This window comes from Protopterus annectens, chromosome 3.part1 (assembly GCF_019279795.1).
Source record: "Protopterus annectens isolate FY-2018-M chromosome 3.part1, PAN1.0, whole genome shotgun sequence".
Lineage (NCBI taxonomy): Eukaryota > Metazoa > Chordata > Ceratodontiformes > Protopteridae > Protopterus > Protopterus annectens.
In genome coordinates, this window is record NC_056732.1 from 1,695,348,351 (window position 1) to 1,695,367,129 (window position 18,779).

Below are 18,779 nucleotides of genomic sequence, written 5' to 3' on the forward strand. Positions count from 1 at the left end.
CTTACTAAAATGTTATACCGATTTATTTGAAGTTGCTGGATGTTTAAAGACAGAATTGCACACAAGGTTATGCCCAGAACCTGTGTTACTAATGAATGCCACATACACAGTGCCTTTAATACTTAAGAATGGTTCTGGCAGTTAGCACATAGGCTCAAGGCAATGATCCATTAACAAGCTAGTTCATGTAGTCTTGGATTTGATTCTCCCAATTTCTGTATAATGTGTGACTTTAAGCAAGTTACTTAATCAGGTAATGGTCCTAGTCTTATTTTAAAAAAAATAGTCCATGTCATCAGTGTTCTGCCCTGGCTAAAAAAGAAAAATAAATAAAAACTGAACAGGAACTAAAGTTCTTGCAGTCATTAAAAATAAATAAGACTGAACAGGAACTAAAGTTCTTGTGGTCATTAGGAGTAATAGTTAAACTGAGCCTACAGAATGGGTCATTAATATGGTGACTGCGGTCATTGGCAGATTAAGAGAACCTTAAGTCTTAGGCTGTTCCATCCCCCCAGCCACACACAATTGCTTGTTTTGCAAAACCATGTATTAAAACATTTATTTTTTATATTCTTGAGTGTTTTAAATTTAATTTATTGTTTGATAAAGAAAATTGATATATTCCTTATCATATGAAAAAACAAAAGGCTTGAGATAATACATGAATCATATCATGTAGTAGTAAAATGCAAATAAAATGCCAAAAGATGTAAGGTTAGAATGTTAACTCAAGTAAACATAGTACAGAATCATGTCTTTTGCAGCTCATACCATAACAATCCTTAAGAAAATGAGATAGCATACCATTACAGAATTTCATGGATTTAGGTGACTACATATTTGCTCTAATTTAAAGAAGCCATCAACTTCATGTGTATTATTATTCCAAGTTCCCTGAAATAACTAAACTTTTAGACACAACAAATGCACGTGTGATTAATATATTGAAGTCTGTTGAAACCATATGTTTTCATATGTAACAATAGTATGTAGTACAAAAGTTGTTGGTTCAGAAGATGTGTGTATCAGTGGAAATTCAAACACATAATATCCTGTCCACAGAATCATTATTCAAATCAACAAATGCAAAGACATACCCAGTCAAGAATCTTGCTAGAAAGAGTTATACCAGCATTTGTGAAAACATTCATCTTTCAGTTTGAAATACAGAAAATGTGTTCATGAACAAAAGGGTGAAAAGCAGATTACCTACTTTAACTATAACACTGATGTCTACGAGTTAACATAAAGGAAATGCTGCAACAAAATCAGCACAGACAGAAATAGTGGAGTGACAAAACTGAAGACTACAAAATTTACAGGTCAGAGGCAAAGCAAGAATGTACAAGCCATGGAAAATTCCATCGCTTGGTGATGAAGTACTTGGTCAAACATCTGAAGCAAGATCTTATGTAGTTGTGGGCAGGGTTAAAAAGTATGTAGAAGAAAGTGTGCACATTTGTGCAAGATAAACACGTTGAAGTCTAAGTTCCGAGAATTTGAAAATGCAGAAGAGTCACAAGTCCTTTTGTTAGAAAATAAAAATTGTGAAAACTGTGGTCATCACACTTCTGAAATCCTCCTCACTGCATTTCATAAAAATTAACTGTTGCATATTGACATTGCTTGTCTTACATTTAGTTTTAAGAATCCCTGGAAAATTCCACAATAAATAATATTGAATCGTCCATCTTGTTTCATCAAAATAATACCCTGTGCACACAAATCAGCATATTTTATCTGTACTGTGAGTTCTCTGGCTAAAGCTATTAGCAGCTGTTCCACACTTTATTTGCTCTGCTTTTCAGAGGTACTGTCCAATGCTTGGGAAAAGAAAGCTTGAGCTATATGGTGATGGTCAAAAAATGCACAGAGAGAGACAGACAGACAGACTCTTAAAAGTTGTACTATAGATAAGACTGTTATACAACAAGAGCTACACCAGATGTCTAATGTAAATAGCCATGTTAAATTCTGAATATCTGAGGAAATCAGATATATGCATGCTTCAGAGTTAAAAATTACTCAAAAGATTGAGAATTCAGTTTATAGACATGTATTAAAGATGTTGAAAGGTTTGGTCTTGATATAAATGCCCATGACATGGTAAGCATAGTGATAAGGTTAACTTAACAATGATCAGAGTGTTAAACTGGACATTTTATATGGATGTATAGCATTCAGGCCAATTAGCTAACTAAAATATACAATTGTTTGCATTTCATGAGGGTGCACGGTTCTTCTACAGGATTCAGTTTGAATACAAACCTCAGTGAAGTTACACTCTATCTCCTGTATGTCTCTGTTATTCATTAAGTCTCTAGACATTACAGCTGGCCATAAATACATTTACTGCAAATATCTATCAGCTTTGCTCAATAATCACAGACAAAGCCAGACAAACAATGAGGGACAAAGGCCCAAAATCAGGGGCAATTTTAAATGTTATTTTAATTCACTTAGAAATTAAATACAGCAACAAGATTTTGTATCAGCATACATGTCCTAAAGAATAAGATCAATGAAAGTCTAATGCATGAGTGGCTGACTATAATCCTTAGTTATATACCACAAAAACATAAAAAAATATGAGGTAGATGGCAAAAGGAGGCAAGTCAGGAATGTTCTGTAAAAGCAGAGACAGCTGAAAGTTATGCTGCACATACATCTAAAAGAATTCCAAAGAACAAGACTCAACGGCAGGTAAGCACATAAAATTCATCAGGTTCAGAAGCAGTACAGCATGCATGATTAAGTCATATATACATGGCCTGAGTGTTCCACTTCCAGTCTTGTAAATGAACGTGTTGCAGGATATAATTATACAAAATGAACAACAAATCAATTATTTAATGTTAAAAACACCTGATGACTTTAAGTAAGTAAGAGTCAAGGTTGCCAAGAAAGTGAGTCAAAACCACAAAGACATTGGAAAATGGTCCCGTGGCCTAACAGATAAGACATCAGTCCCCAGACCTGTGGATTGTGGTTTCAACTATCACCTGGGTCAGTGGCCTACTAGATAAGGCATCAGCCTTTGGAGCTGGGGATTGTGGGTTTAAGTCCCATCTGGGTCAATGATTCTTTACTTCTAAAAATTCAGTGTTAGACTTCTCATGTGGTGCCAGTGACTAGTACTTTGTGTTCTGAATTGTGTAAGCTAGTTAAGTAGAAGGTTCGATACATAGTATGGTAGATTTGTGTGCATGTACATATGTGAGGAATTGAGTATCATTAGATGGTTAATCTATTTCCTCTGAGAATAATATTTTTAACTTTAAGACTTCTCCTGTGGTGCTTGCAAGTATTAAAGTGCTCTCTAGATTGTGTAAACTAGATGCGTAAGACATTTGATACCCATTATGGAAAAGTTGTACAGGTGTGTGCAATGATTGTTGCTGTCTCCATTTCCTTTGTACAGGTTATATTTAAGGGACTGGAGGTCGTCATAATGTTTAAAGATGTTTACCTCATAGTCATAAGGCATATAGTTTGATTCTCACCTTTGAAATGGAAATTGGCTAGGCTTAAAATGACCACAAGGGTAGTTAGGCTAGTACTTACCTATGAACCTATGGGAGTCCTAAGCATCAAATAAATCCATGCATCTTGATGGGTGGTAGTTGACTGAACAATGATAGCAGATGATACCTCAGAACTGTAATGTGAATCATGACATCCTGGAAAGTAAAATGGTCTGGATATTTATTTTTGTTCAAACATTAGATCAAAAGACAATATCCCAGGATGCCTTCTAAATAGCATGAAACATGACCTATCAGGGCCTCTGGAATTACTATTTAGCTGTAGCCTCCAAACAGGCTTCATGCCTCATGAATGGAGAAAGGCAACAGTCATCCCTCTGCACAAAGGAGGGCCATCTACAGACCCTGGAAACTACAGAACTATAAGTCTCACTAGTCTTATATGTAAAGCCATGAAAAGAATTATCATGGAGATGATCAATAGAGATATAGTAAAACTCCAGACACTGGACCCAACCCAGTTTGTTTTCATTAAGGGCAGATCATGCTTATTCAACCTGGTGGACTTCTTTGAGAAGGTCACCAAAGCAATGGATGAGGGCAAAATCATTCACACTGCCTATGTAGACCTGGTCAAGGCATTTGACAAAATACCCCACTCAGGCATTGTTGACAAACTCAAGAGGTTAGGGACAAAGCCGTATGTCACCCGGTGAATAGCCAACTGGCTCACAGACAGGACCCAGGAGGAAGTTAGAATCGGGGAGTCCACCTCTACAAAGAGGCCAGTCACAAGTGGAATCCCACAGGGATCAGTCCTTGGACTGCTCCTTTTTGGAATTTGCTTCTCAGAAGTCAAGGCCAATGTCAGTGGTCTCTGACTGACTAAATTTGCAGATGATTGCAAATTAGGAGCTGTCACTGAATTTCACATTGACACAAATGTTTTCCAGGAGGGGCTGACACAGACAAACAACTGGCCTCAGAGTTATAGACTAAAACTAAGTGCCAAGAAATGCATAATAGTATCCTTTGGGAAGTCATCCATCTCTGGCAACTATCACATTGACAACACACCCTTTAGAGTTGACCCAGTAGTCAAGGACTTAGGGACACACATAGATAGTAATCTAGCCTTTGATCATCATGTGTCTACAGTGGTGAGGAAAGCATTCTATGTTGCGCAACTTCTAAACAAAGGTATGGCATCTAAGTCCAAGGAAGTCATTGTTCCACTGTATTCAGCATTCATCAGGTCTGTCATTGAGTACCATGCCCCCTTTAGTATGTACCTAATGAGGCATATCCAACAAATGGAACATCCACAGAGGTTCTTCAGTAAAAGAATAAAGGGTGTAAGTAATATGTCCTGTGCAGACAGCCTCAAGGCCCTATCCCTGTATTCTGTCTCCTACAGGCTTTTCAGGGGAGATCTATGCTGGCATACAAAACATTGTCAGACCCCACTCTGATGGACCTCCTGCATATCCACAAAACAAACAGTACCTAAATTAACAGTTCTAAAGACTTAAACCTTGCCTGTGATATAAATATGACCTGCTGGAGAGATAAGTATGTATCCCAGAGACTACCCCTTCTATGGAACAGGCTCCACATCCACGTGAAACAGAGTTCCACCCTAATCCAATTCAAGTGCAACTTGGACTATTGGATGGGAAACTAGAAATTCATCCCTGTTTTAGCACCTATGTCTCTGATGCAAACAGGTAACCTGTAAATGGTTCATCTCCCAGGCCCATGCTTACACTTATGAAGGCTATCAGAACTTGTCAGAGATTTGGGATGCATGGCTAGGCTTAAAAAAGGCCCTTGGCATTAGCTTAGTAAATACCTATGAACATATAAAAAGGAAATAAGATATTAGCAGAAATAAACTCATGAGAACTAAAACGTCTGGTCTGCAGAGATGTACCCAATATGCCAGGTAGTTCACAAACGCTTTCTTGCTTGCTTCTTGTCCAAGGAAAAATGATAGTGCTCAGATCAGAAAGCTGGACTGCTCATAGAATCTGGTTTAAATATAACCCTTTCTGTTTTATATTTATTCTGCACCTGCCCTGCTTCTACTGAGCAAACTGATTCTGGACGTGGTCAGTCATGTCATCATTGAAATTATTGCAGGATACCTCACTAACTCATACAAGTTAATGTTTTGGTGCTCACAGAATTAGAATGCAGCCTAAGCAGTCCATCCTAAGCAGTTTGAAAGGAAATGCATATTTAACGTGATTCACTTTAAAGTGTGAAACTGAGAAAGCTGTGAAAGTCTGGATCAGATTTTGAAATACTGCAAACTGAACTGTGCTGGATATTTTATAACCTAATCTATGTTAATGAACTAAATAGTCTGTATGTTAGATGTGTGCATCTCTATGTATACACACACATACACACATACACACACACATACACACACACACACACACACACACACACACACACACACACACACACACGCACACACACACACACACACACACACACACACACACACACACACACACACGCACACATGCACAGACACACACACACACACACATACATACATATGCACAGACACACACACACACACATACATGCACAGACACACAGGCACAGACACATACATACACACACACATGCACAGACACACACACACACACACACACACACACACACACACACACACACACACACACACACACACACACATAAATACACACACACATACATATACATATACAAGGACCCACACTGCTAGTGACATTTTTCTTTTGATTCATTAATTAATTGCATGATACAGCACATTTATGCCTTTCATACCAGCTACCAGCATATGAGAACCTGCATATCCCAGTAGCTTTTTTCTACCTGCAGGAAGTAAGTAATTTAATATGGGAAAAATGCACAGGATCACAGTGATTTTTTTTCACCTATTCCTAAAACATTGTCTTGCACTCCAGTGGTTCTTATGAAAAGAAGGACAATAAATTCCCTTGCCTGTATTGCTATGATTGTTATTGTTGTTATTTTGAATGCAGTGCCTATTGTGTCTATTACTGCCTGGCTATCCTTCGAGTTTAATTAGAACTGCTATAAGTGGCACACCTTACAATGGATCAGACCTGCTTCTTTAGTGACATACTAAATGAAATGAACCATTCATCTGAAACTTAAACTACTTTTCCATTGTCTCTTTCTAAGGCCCACTGAGATAATTAGTGGTCTTTTTTCCCTATGGATTATTGAATGCAAACTACATTTGAGACTACAGCTGAAGGGTCCTCCCTCCTCCTCAGTACTGTAAATAAAACCTGCTTAGTATCATCTATTTGATTTGGCATAAACTAGCAGAACAAACTGCTAAAACTGAAAGCTGCATCAGCAAGGGAGATAATGTTTATAAGCTGAGAATGTAGATACAAGATGCATGTAATTGCACGATTAGGAGGCTATACGAGGAATCAGAAGTGAAAATTAAAGTGGTTGGGCCTTCTCTCTTGAACAGAGGAACCAGGCAGGGGTGTCCACTCTCCCCCTTGTTATTTGCATTATATTTAGAACCACTGGCATAAAAATAAAGGACTCAGAAATTCAAGGATATAATTGGCATGGTAGTCAAGAAAAGCTGGCTCTGTTTAAGATGATGGGTCTATATTAGTTTGTTGAAAACTAACTTCAGCGAATGGCCGTTCATCGAGCATAAATCAGCAAACGTCCATTCATCGAATGTTCACATCAGCAAACATTTTTCCCAGGGCAGTGAGTTACTTGGCCAGCATTAGGAAATTTGCGCTTTCCCCAATGTAGTGCAATCTCAGAGTTGGTATGTGTGTGTATATATATATATATAAGTAGGGAGGGTATGGAGGTATGGGGTGCATAGCCCCCCCACCTTGATGAATATGATTGATATACTGCAGTGTGTGTGATGTTCAGTATGTTGGCCAAGTAAATCACTGACCTGGGAAATACATTAGCTGATGTGAATGTTTGATGACTGGCCATTCGCTGATTTATGTTCGATGGATGGCCATCCACAAAGTTAGTTTTCAGCAGAGTATTATAGACCCAGATCTATTTGCAGATGATATTATTTTATACCTGACAAAACCAGAAAAGGACATTTCAGTGCTGTGGAACATTCTGAGACACTATGAAACCTTTTCAGTACATAAAATTAATGAAGCTAAAATAAAGGCAATAGCGGTAAATTATGTAGCCACACATGAATTGGTTCAGCAATATTGCTGGTACTTAGGAGTATTGATTAAAAACGATTCTGGTGTAGCAGCTAAGGATATGCGGGAAGAGACTAAACAAAAGATAATACAAAGACTGAGAAAAATGGAAATTCTATTATATGGATATGGATAGCAAGATACAAGCAGTTAAAATGTTTTTAGTCCCTTTAGTTTTATACACAGTTCAGGCATATTTTTATCAAACAAAGGAGAAATTGTGGATCGCAATTAATAAACAGCTGAAGGACTTTATCAGGGAGGGGAAGACAGCAAGAGTCAAGTGGGATAAACTGTTTCTTCCAGTAGAACAAGCTGGTTTGGGATTACCCAATTTGAATGGTATTTTAGAGCTACACAGTTAAGGCTCCTATATACAGCACAAGCATAAACCTATAACTCGTAGGAGAAGGAAAAAGATGATGACAAAACAGGGGGAAAGCTCAAGAACAATGAGAAACTGGGAGTTTGAATGCAGATCCTTAAGGAGAATAACAATAACCACACAGAATGTTATATCATAAAGTAGTAGAAAGCATTCTAAGAACTAAGCCAACATGGGAATGGAGAAAGGAGATTTTGCTGATTGGGATGACTGCAATTAGGGATACAGACAATAGGCAAGAGAGGGCTGGAATTTATTGAAGAAAACTGGCAAAAGAACTAAGGTATTGGTTGCAAATAAATAGAGATGGAAAGATAAATGAATGGGAAGAGATCAATAATTTACTTGGACTGCAGGTTAGAGATTGCCTTCCCTATCAAGGATTGATATCAAATTATAGGCAAAGATAAAAGAAATAGTGTGATCCTAAGTGAAAGACCAGCACTGGTAGAGTTTTTTAGTAGAATCTAGTACAGAAGCTGCTGTTAAAAAAGGAATAAATAGTAGAGCATATAAAACATTGCATGATAATTATAAGAATTAATCAGAGAAGGTTAGAAAGGATTGGGAAGACAGATCGAATAAGCAATTCACAAAGAAACTGTGTGGGGTATATGTATATCTCCCAAATATGGAACAAAGTCTAGATGATTTAGGATCTTTGCTTGGAAATGTTTACATAGGCATTTTTATACCCCAAGTACACTCCAAAGTATTTTTCCTCAGGTAGATAGCAAATATTGAAGATGTGATGGGGAAGAAAGACATAATTGAGAACACATTTTCTGGGAGTATAAAGAGTTGGCAGACTTTAAAAATTCCCTGCAGACTACGCTATTAGAAATACTGGGTGAGCAAATTGCCATAACTAAGGAAATAAATTTTTGAGCTCTGATACAGAATCGGAATTGCCTAAACATTGTACGGCCATGCTGAGTCTAATTATGGTGGTTATCAAAAAAAGCAATAACTAGAAAATGGAAATCAAAATCTAAACCAACTGTACTAAAAGTAGTGAATATAGTAGCAGAGATAAAACAACTGGAACTGGGATCTTTCGAAAAGGGTAGGAGCAAATTACATAGGAAAAACGGGAATTGTGGGAAGAGTACATGCAGAGGAGGAATGAGGTTTAAAAGAGTGTAGGAATTGAAAGAGCTATGTAATATTTCACTGTCAGTGTCAGGATAGATTATAAGTGGTGCAAAATGTCTGCAGCTAAAATTATGTCAATATGGTTTGTTTTCATTTATATAAATGTATGATTGTCTGTGTCATAAGTTATAATTTAATAAATATGTTTCTTGTTAAAAAAAGAACAAGCTGAGAGGTTGCATTTTCACATGTAAAATTATGTAAAATTATCCCTAGTTGTAGTCATCTACTGGCAAAACATTACACTTTCACTTTGGATATCAAAAGTTCATAGGTCAGCAATTAAATTGCTAATTAAGCTGGTAGTAGTGTATCTCAAGGATGGAGGATAGTTGTCTCTTTTGGAGAAAAGGAAAGTTAAGCCCTTTACAAAGGAGCTTCTGCTGATGTGATAAACTGAGAGACAGTAATGTAAACAGTGAACATGACTCCGTCTAGGTAAGGTGTACGATCAGCCTTGTGTGAACGATCAGCAGCGTTACTGGTCAAATATGCAAGAAACAAAGTCACTCGATATGATGAGCAGACTCAGCTTGACCCCACAATACAAGCTTGTGGCCACGCTTGAGGTAAGTCAGGGCTCGTGTACACAACATAAACAAAGGAGTGTACACAAACTTGAAATATGCAAGCCTAACAGCAAGTAAGCAATGACGGTTGATACAGTTGTGCATTGCAGTGAGGGCAGACATGTGGATAACTTCAATGGCATTGTCATGTACATTAAGAAAGACAACACAGTCAGTAAATGAGCAGAAGGAAATGTGTGATGTTTGAAAAAACATGCAAGTAACAAATGCGTACAACTTATATGTATCAAACTACCAATGCAGGAATAATGGAAAAATACATATTATAAATGTGTGGACAAAATGAGAAAATGAAGGCATTCCTGGGCATACTGACCATATACTGACCATATAAGTACTGATAGTGCATACAGTAACAGTTGTGGCAGCAACACACGTGTTGTGAAGGGTAGAAAGTGGGACAGAGAACACATCCAAATTATTGTATACAGTGCAATCCACAAGGATATGCAACAGAAACACAACTGTCATGTTAAACAGAAAATAAATAAAAGTTTAGGCTGAACTAAAATTACAGATGTGTAAATTACAACAAATGAGATGTGTTTACACGAGAGATGTGTGACATGTCAAGAAAGCTTCACTAAGATGGAAATCTTGCCAGACAGAAGTCATGTAGTGGCAGTCCATTAACAACTGTCATGTGTATGTGTGTATATGTAAATCAGTGTATGCCTATGGACATGATTAAAAGTATGACAGCAAAACCACTTGTGACAGTTACCTCCTAGAAGTGATTACAGCACTAGATTGCTTGATGTCATTGTTGTGTAGGGATAACGTCTGTATGTAATGTTTCAAAGTATAATTATGTGATTGAAGTGGAAAGCATGTGTGCCTCTGTAAGCATTGTATTACATGTATAAATAGAATAAACAATATAGCCCAGGAGCAAACCCGTACAGAGTAAAATCCTCAACATCAATCGAACAAACCTTAAGCAACAGTTATAATAAGTCCATAAATGACACGTTCCATATAAAATCCAAAGCATATTTATTGAAAACAGCTTTGGATTTTATATGGAACGTGGGCTATATTGTTTATTCTATTTATACTTTCATTTGTGACTGGCTTGGGAGCATTTATTTCCTGGTGGTTTACCTTATCATTATTTTTTATACATTGTATTACACGTGTATTATTTGCCGCTGCCATTCATAAACAGTTAATACACTATGACAAAGTACAGCTCTGAAAGATTTGTAATGTCATATTGGAAAATGTCTTCTGAATTTACCATTGCACACCAAATCCTAATACTTGGATCACGACACACAAAATACCTCATGTACAGCAGCATCATCATCATCAAGTTACTGGTGAACTGCGGAAACTGCTAGAGTTTGCCTACAATAGTTGTAGACTGGCCTATATCAATGTTGGTATCCCCCGTGTATCAGGTACTACCTCCCTTGTGCAACAGTCTGCAGATCCATACTGATGGAAGAAAATTCTCAGCAATTTTTACCATAAAATGACAAATGCCAATAACTACTCCCCTCCATTGATTATATATGGTGCATTGTGTTAACAGTCACAGAACAGAAAATGAAATACCTACATGCATGCATCACTATGCTAGGCATATTCAAAAGGATGTATAGCTGTCATTTGAAGGGATGACTTCATCAGTGTGTTTGAATACATATGGCTCACCTAAAAGGGGGTTGGAGGGATCAAAATTCTGTAGCCAGGTAAGTGTTAGTCCTAGGTTCAATTATCCATGTAACAGCTGATGATTAAGCTATTCCTACCTATTGTTCTGCTGTCATACAACCACAGTAGTTAGACTTTACTAGAACTGAATACCTGCCTATGTAACTTCACGCTCTACAGAGCCATAAGTTAACAGCTCACAGCACAGGAAAAGGTTTACTGAAAGCGTTAAACAGCACACATTTGAACAGATGACTTCATTATTGTGTTTTAAGGCATATGTTTGACCTAAAAGGAAGTAAAAAGTTTGGAGAAACCATCCCCATATCTAAATGTTACTACAAAATGAAGTTTAGATTACATGACACATTTGGGGAACTGGGCAATGGTGTCTGGCAAACAAACATCACTGCTTTGATTACAACTCACAACATACTATAGCAAAAGGTCATACATCACATAATTCACATTAATTGTTGTCTTAGACAGTGGTATATATGTGTGTTGCATTAAGGTGTATTGAACAGTTTGGTAATGGATAATAGTCACACATGTCAATCAGTGGAGTGTCACCCATATATTCCTGACTGTTCATCTCCAGATCTTTAAATGCAAGTCTTTTGTTTATGTATACATTATTGACAAATCCCTGTGATATGTATACAACATGCATGGTAATTACAAGTCATACATGCAAAACATGTACATTGCAATTAGTAATACTACAACACAATTATGTTTGTATTTCTACCAGTTCACTGGAATACACCAGAAAGGATAATAATGTGACAGTACCACACGCATTTACATATGGAAGTACATTGTCTGCATCACATCAGAGTCCTCATATTTGGAGTACAGTAAGCCAATAAACCATATACAACTAATTCAGGCCACTAAAATTACTTTCAGTCTCTCACAATCACTAACTGAGGAGCACTGCTGGAAAGCTCATTTGTACAACAGATGGCAAAGTATTAGCATGTGCGTAATTATTTTTTGAGTTTTTTAATTTAAGATGAGAACTAGCTGTGGCCTTTGCTGCTCGATGACACATGTCTATTTCTAAGACATGTCTGACCATGTATGTAGTATGCTAATGTTATGTTTGACATTATTAAAACTCTGTAATGGTGTTTACAGTACAGTGTTGAACATTTTGAGTAAGCAGAGGGTAGGAAACTGGTAGAGTAATTAAGGAATAAGCAGGATAGTGGTGGGGAACTAACATATCTATCCACTACTTTACTGGGTAAAATGTTATGAGGAAGAAAACTTTACCTGATCTTGTACGCAATGCTGGATTTACACACCAGCTAGTCTTATGCAATATTCTATAGACCTAAGTATTATCTGAGAATACAACAGAGGAAGTATGACAGTAGGAGGTACTGCCGGCACAGCTAGCTAAAATTCTGTAAATAATTATATGTCATTTGTGAATATCAAACTGATTTATACAAGATGCATGTGCTACAAATGTATTAGAACTGTATGTCGTGTATAGCAAACTGATTTGTACAGATGTTTGTGTAAAAAAAGTATTTGCAAAGTGCTTGTGTTTAAAATGTATCAACAGTGTACCCTACTGGAGAGAACAAAAATGTGCATGCACTATTGTAACTGTTTAAATGTACATGTTTTAACAGAGGAAACTGGAAGACAGGAGGTTAACCTCAATTCAGCAAACTTTAAAATATATCTGAAATTAAATTAGTTTATGGACTAGGCCATAAAGATGCTATCTCACAGGTTTCAATGCAGCCACAGACACAACGTCTGTACTACGAAGCTTTCTGCATTGTCTTTGGGGTGAACTAATTACTACTCTAGAAGTGTGGAGGTATGAAATTGTTTTATGACTTCCAGCACCTGACACAGATCTGAGCAAAAGCCCTTATGTGTGAATTTTTACAGGCAGATGCTAAATCCTTCCAGCTTCCAGCAACGGGGGGTTGTATGGGAACTAGAAGTCAGATGACCAGAAGTGATGTGATTCTGCAAGCTATCCAAGAAGTAACATTTGAGATATTATTTTGAGAAGTCTCTTACTGAGACAGAGTATTCTTTCTGGGGCCTGACATATTGCCTTTCCCAAGTAAATTATTAGAGAATAGTATAACTATTACATTCAGTCAGGAATATAGTGAAGCTTAGTTTAGATATTGTGTTTCTTTATTTGTCTGAGTCTGTCCTTCAGTGTTATTTTAAATATTTCCTGTGATTTTGAATTCTGATGTCACTGTGAATAGATATTTAATATTGTTTTGTTCTTTTATTATTTATTATTAAATATATTTAAACTTTTCATTGTGGCTGATCTTTGTAGAGATATTGAAGTTTTGAGAGTATTTTCATATTTATTTGGTGACAATGTGTGTGCCATTCCTAATAGCCTCGCTCATGGTCAAACTACCATTTGTATTAGTATTAATATTGCACAGTAAAATTGGACACCCTTTCTTAAGGGCCTTAAAGTTACTGGTGAGGGGTTCTGGTGGCAGTAATAACCTTATAGTCTGGGCAAAAGTCGGCATAGCTAGTAAACCTGTGCCAGCCTTTTCCAGGTGTGTGTGTGTGTGTGTGTGTGTGTGTGTGTGTGTGTGTGTGTGTGTGTGTGTGTGTGTGTGTGTGTGAGTGTGTGTGCAAGTCAAATCTCAAAGAGTGTGTGTGTCAGATACTTGAGCAGGAACATGAAGTACTGGTTAGACAGAGAGAGTGTTGGAGGACTTGGCTTGAAACACTGACTAAGGACTCAACTCTATAGCTGTGCTAGTGGGGAGCTTTATTGGGGATCTGGAGAAAGAGAGAGGTGCCAGCCCCCCAAAAGGCTGTGTTCCCTGTGTGCTCTTAAGGGAAATTGTACTTGACTGTGCCTGATGCAGAGAGCTGCATCTGGAAATACTGTGCACGTAACTGTTATCCTCCCAGTGAGCTTTCTCCACAGGTGTCACTGGTGAGGACTAAGGCTCCTTGATTACTGAACCAGAAGTTTCGCATCACATATTGGTTGGCAGTGATGGGATCACCACATCACATATTGATGAACAGTGGTGTGGATACTGAACTCCTGTAGCCTGTAAGCAGTGGTCACTAAAGAAGGTGGTTGTACTCTCAAGCAGCCACATGGTAGACATTCAGAGTTTCATATCACAATAGTTTTATTTATTTATTGTTAGCTTAGTTAGTCAAGAAGAGCAGGCAAGAATGTCAGTGGAGGATTATGGCAAACTGACAAGGAGCCAGTTGGCTGAGATGTGCCAAGCCTGAGGACTGGTGCATGCCAACCTGACTAAAGGGGAAATGATTGCAGCCTAAATCACAGCTGCATCACAGACCAGCAACCAGGAAGACATCCAGACTGGCCATGGGGATGTACAGCTCTCAGAAAATGAACAGTTCAGCTTTTCCTCAGAGGACTTAAAAATCTTAAAAATCCATCTGGAGTTAAAGAGACTTGAACTGGAGGCCAAACATTTGGAACTAGAATCAGTGGAGAGACTGCAGTGTTTGGATGCTGAAGAAAAGGAGAAACAGATAAAATTAGAATCAGAAGAGAGACTGAAATGTCTGGAAGCTGAAGAAAATGAGAGGCAGAGGCACCATGAGAGGGAGATGCTGACTCTTCGCCAGGGTCATGGAGGTAACGGGGAAGGGAGTAACCATACCCCAGAAGCAATAAAGGTTAGTAAATTTCATCCTCAGTACCAAGAAGGTAATTTTGATAGTTTTAGTCATATATTTGAAAGATATAATGTTGACTAAGGGCTTTGGGTACAGTTTCTCACCCCCTTACACCACGGTAGAGCTGTAACTGCAGTTTCTAAATTGTCTGCTATCGATTGTTTAGACTATAAAAAAGTAAAGAAATGTTTATTAGAGTGTTTTAAATTAACACCTGAAGCTTATAGAAAAATGTTTCCTGAGCATAGATGCAAGGCAGATGAAAGTGTGTGTGATTATATTGCTGAGTTAATCACTTATTTTCATAGGTGAGTGAGTGGGTGTCAGGTCTGAAGGGCTGGCAGAGCTTTTAATGAAGGTACAAGCCGTTACCACTTTGCCTGAGGACATGAGAATCTGGTTGGCAGACAGGAAATGTAACTCTATAGATGAGCTGGGAAAAAAGGGAATCTCTTCTTAGTAAGCAGGCCATCACTTCACAGGAAAGGGATACCCAGTGCTGCACGTGAATGTAAGGGAACCTATGGTGGGTAGTTTAAGCCACCCCAGGAAAGTCCACCATCAACAGAGGAAGCCACTAGTTCAGGTACATGGCCAGGGTCAGGGCTTAAATATTTTAAATGTAACCAGTGGGGCCATGTATCATATAGGTGTCCACAGAGGCAAGGCTGGGAACAAAAGGTAGGATAGCCAGAAAGTGGGAATAACAGAATGCCTGTGGTAAGTTGTCTGGAGACAACAAAGGTACCAAACTACCACAAGAGGTTATATCCTATCTTAGTAGATGGGAAACATGCCACTGCTAAGAGAGACACAGCCTATGGCCTAGCCATTTTAAAACCTGCAATGGTTAAAGAGGAGCACTACTTGCTTGGGCAGTCTACTTCAGTCAGACCTTCAGGAGGGACCCCATTCCAAATACCTTTGGCTGGGGTTCACCTTGACTGGGAGGGTGGAAAAGAAAGTCAGCAAACAGGTGTGTTTAGTATATCCCTGTAGATGTCCTGATAGGGAAAGATTTTGACAATGCAGTACCTTGCGTGCACGCAGTGAAATGCAGTCAGGTTTGGAGACAGGCATATGGGTCTGGTAGCCTGGGGGGACTCAGACAGACTGCATACTTGAAGTCAGGACTGGTGAGGTGGCTACTTTAGGGAGGGAGCTACTCTGCAGCAGTGAGACTGAAGGTGAGACACAGCTGCTGGTGGGTACTGATGTTCTCTTGGACAGAGTGACTGCAAGGGCAGAGGTGAGTAGTAGTAGCATCCAGGTTGACAATGAGGCACCACTGTCAGAGGATGCCAGGCTTCCCGTGCAAGGGGAGCTGGGAAGGGTTACAAAGAGAGAGGTGAGACAAGCTCAGCTGTCAGACCCTACATTACAAGGCTTGAGGAAGGTAGCTAGAGGGCCCCTGATTCTCAAGGAAAAAGGGGATTCCATATACTGGAACAAAGGGTTACTGTATTGCGAATTGACCCCTGAGGGAGGGCTAGAGGGTGAGAGAATGCAGCAGTTGGTAGTGCCCAGAGATTATAGTCTGGCACTTCTAGCCATAGCCCATGACATTCCCTTTGCAGGTCATATGGGCATAAAGAGTACCAAAAGATGTATTATGTAGATCTTTTATTGACCTGGGATTGCAAGGTATGTAACAGGGTATGGCAGAACCTGTGAAAAGTGCCAAAAAAGTAGGTAAGACAAGAGACAAAGTCAAAACTCATTTAGTGTCTTTGCCTGTGACTGAGGAGCCATTTCAGAGGGTAGCTATGGATATCGGGGGGCCATTGTGTACCCCAAGTTTCACAGGGAAGAAGTATATCCTAGTGGTAGTAGATTATGCTACCAGACACTCTGGGATGGTGGTTCTGTCCTCCATCAATGCAGAAAAGGTGTTAAATGCTTTGCAAGAGATTTTCAGCAGGGTAGGTTTCCCAAGAGAAATATTGACTGACAAAGGTGCCAATTTCATGTCAGACCTGCTGGCTTGTCTGTGAAGCACTGTGGGGTGAAGTACCTAAAGACCATGCTCTTCCATCCTCAGACTAATGGTCTCGTGGCATTTGCAGACCAGTTTGAGAGAGAGTGGGATGCATATTTGCCCCAGCTATTGTTTGAATACAGAGAGGTACCCCAGGAATCCACAGGTTTTTCACCTTTTGAGTTGCTGTAGGGAACCTCTAGATTTGATTCTCAATGAGTGGGAGGGTAAGTGTGAATCCCACAAGGCATCTGTTGTGGCATATATCTGAAACCTCATGACGAGGCTCATGGAACTCATGGGCTTGGCCCAGGAGAACCTGGCAGAAGCCCAACAGCAAAAAAAGATCTGGTGTGACAGGAATGCTAGAGCCAGAGAGTATGCTGTGGGGCAGCAGGTTAACGTTCTTGTTCCTGTCAGACAAAAAGAGCTGCAGGCAGCTTGGGAGGGATCCTTCAAAGTGGTAAGGAAGGTCAGTGATGTTAACTATATGGTAGAACTGCTAGGCAGGAAGCAGGAGCACAAACTGTACCATATTAACATGATGAATCCTTATCATGATAGAAAGGCCCTTGTACTGAGTATTTGCAGAAGGAGGCAGGAGGAGTCTGAGAGGGATCTATGGCTACAGGGAGCCAGCCAAGTCCCAAGTTGCTATGGTGGAGCCTAGGGTTGCAGGCATATGATAAGACAGTGGAACACTGAAATGGGTTCAGCAAAGCAAAGGCAGATGGAATCTCAAGACAGGGTATGGGGTAATGTATTCCCAGATATGCTAATTCCTCTCAAGCAACGTTTCTCAAGGGGCACTTGAAAAACCAGCTTGAGTCTTCAAAGGCGGGAGAGATGTGCTGATTGAATGTACTGCCAGCACAGCTAGCTGGAATTCTGTAAATAATTATATGTTATTTTGTGAATATCAAACTGATTTATATAAGATGCTTGTGTTAAAATGTATTAGAACTGTATGTCATGTGTATATCAAACTGATTTGTACAGATGTTTGTGTTGAAAATGTATTTGAAAAGTGCTTGTGTTTAAAATGTATCAACAGTGTGCCCTACTGGAGAGGACAGAAATGTACATGCACTGTTGTAACTGTTTAAATGTATATGTTTTAACAGAGGAAACTGGAAGACAGGGGGGTAAACCTCAGTCCAGAAAACTTTTAAATATATCTGAAATTAAATCACTTTATGGGCTAGGTCATAAAGATGCTATCTCACAGGTTTCAGTGCAGCCAAAGACACAAAGTCTGTACTAAGAAGCTTTCTGCATTGTCTTTGGGGTGAACTAATTATTACTCTGGAAGCGTGGAGGTATGAAATTGTTTTATGACTTCCAGCACCTGCCACAGATCTGAGCAAAAGCCTTTGTGGGGCATAGCTAGTAAACCTGTGCCAGCCTTTCTCAGGTGTGTGTGTGTGTGTGTGTGTGTGTGTGTGTGTGTGTGTGTGTGTGTGTGTGTGTGTGTGTGTGTGTGTGTGTGTGCAAATCATATCTCAAAGTGTGTGTGTGTGTGTGTGTCAGCTACTTGGGAAGGGACATGAAGCACTGGACTGGTAGGACAGAGAGAGTGTTGGAGGACTTGGCTTGAAA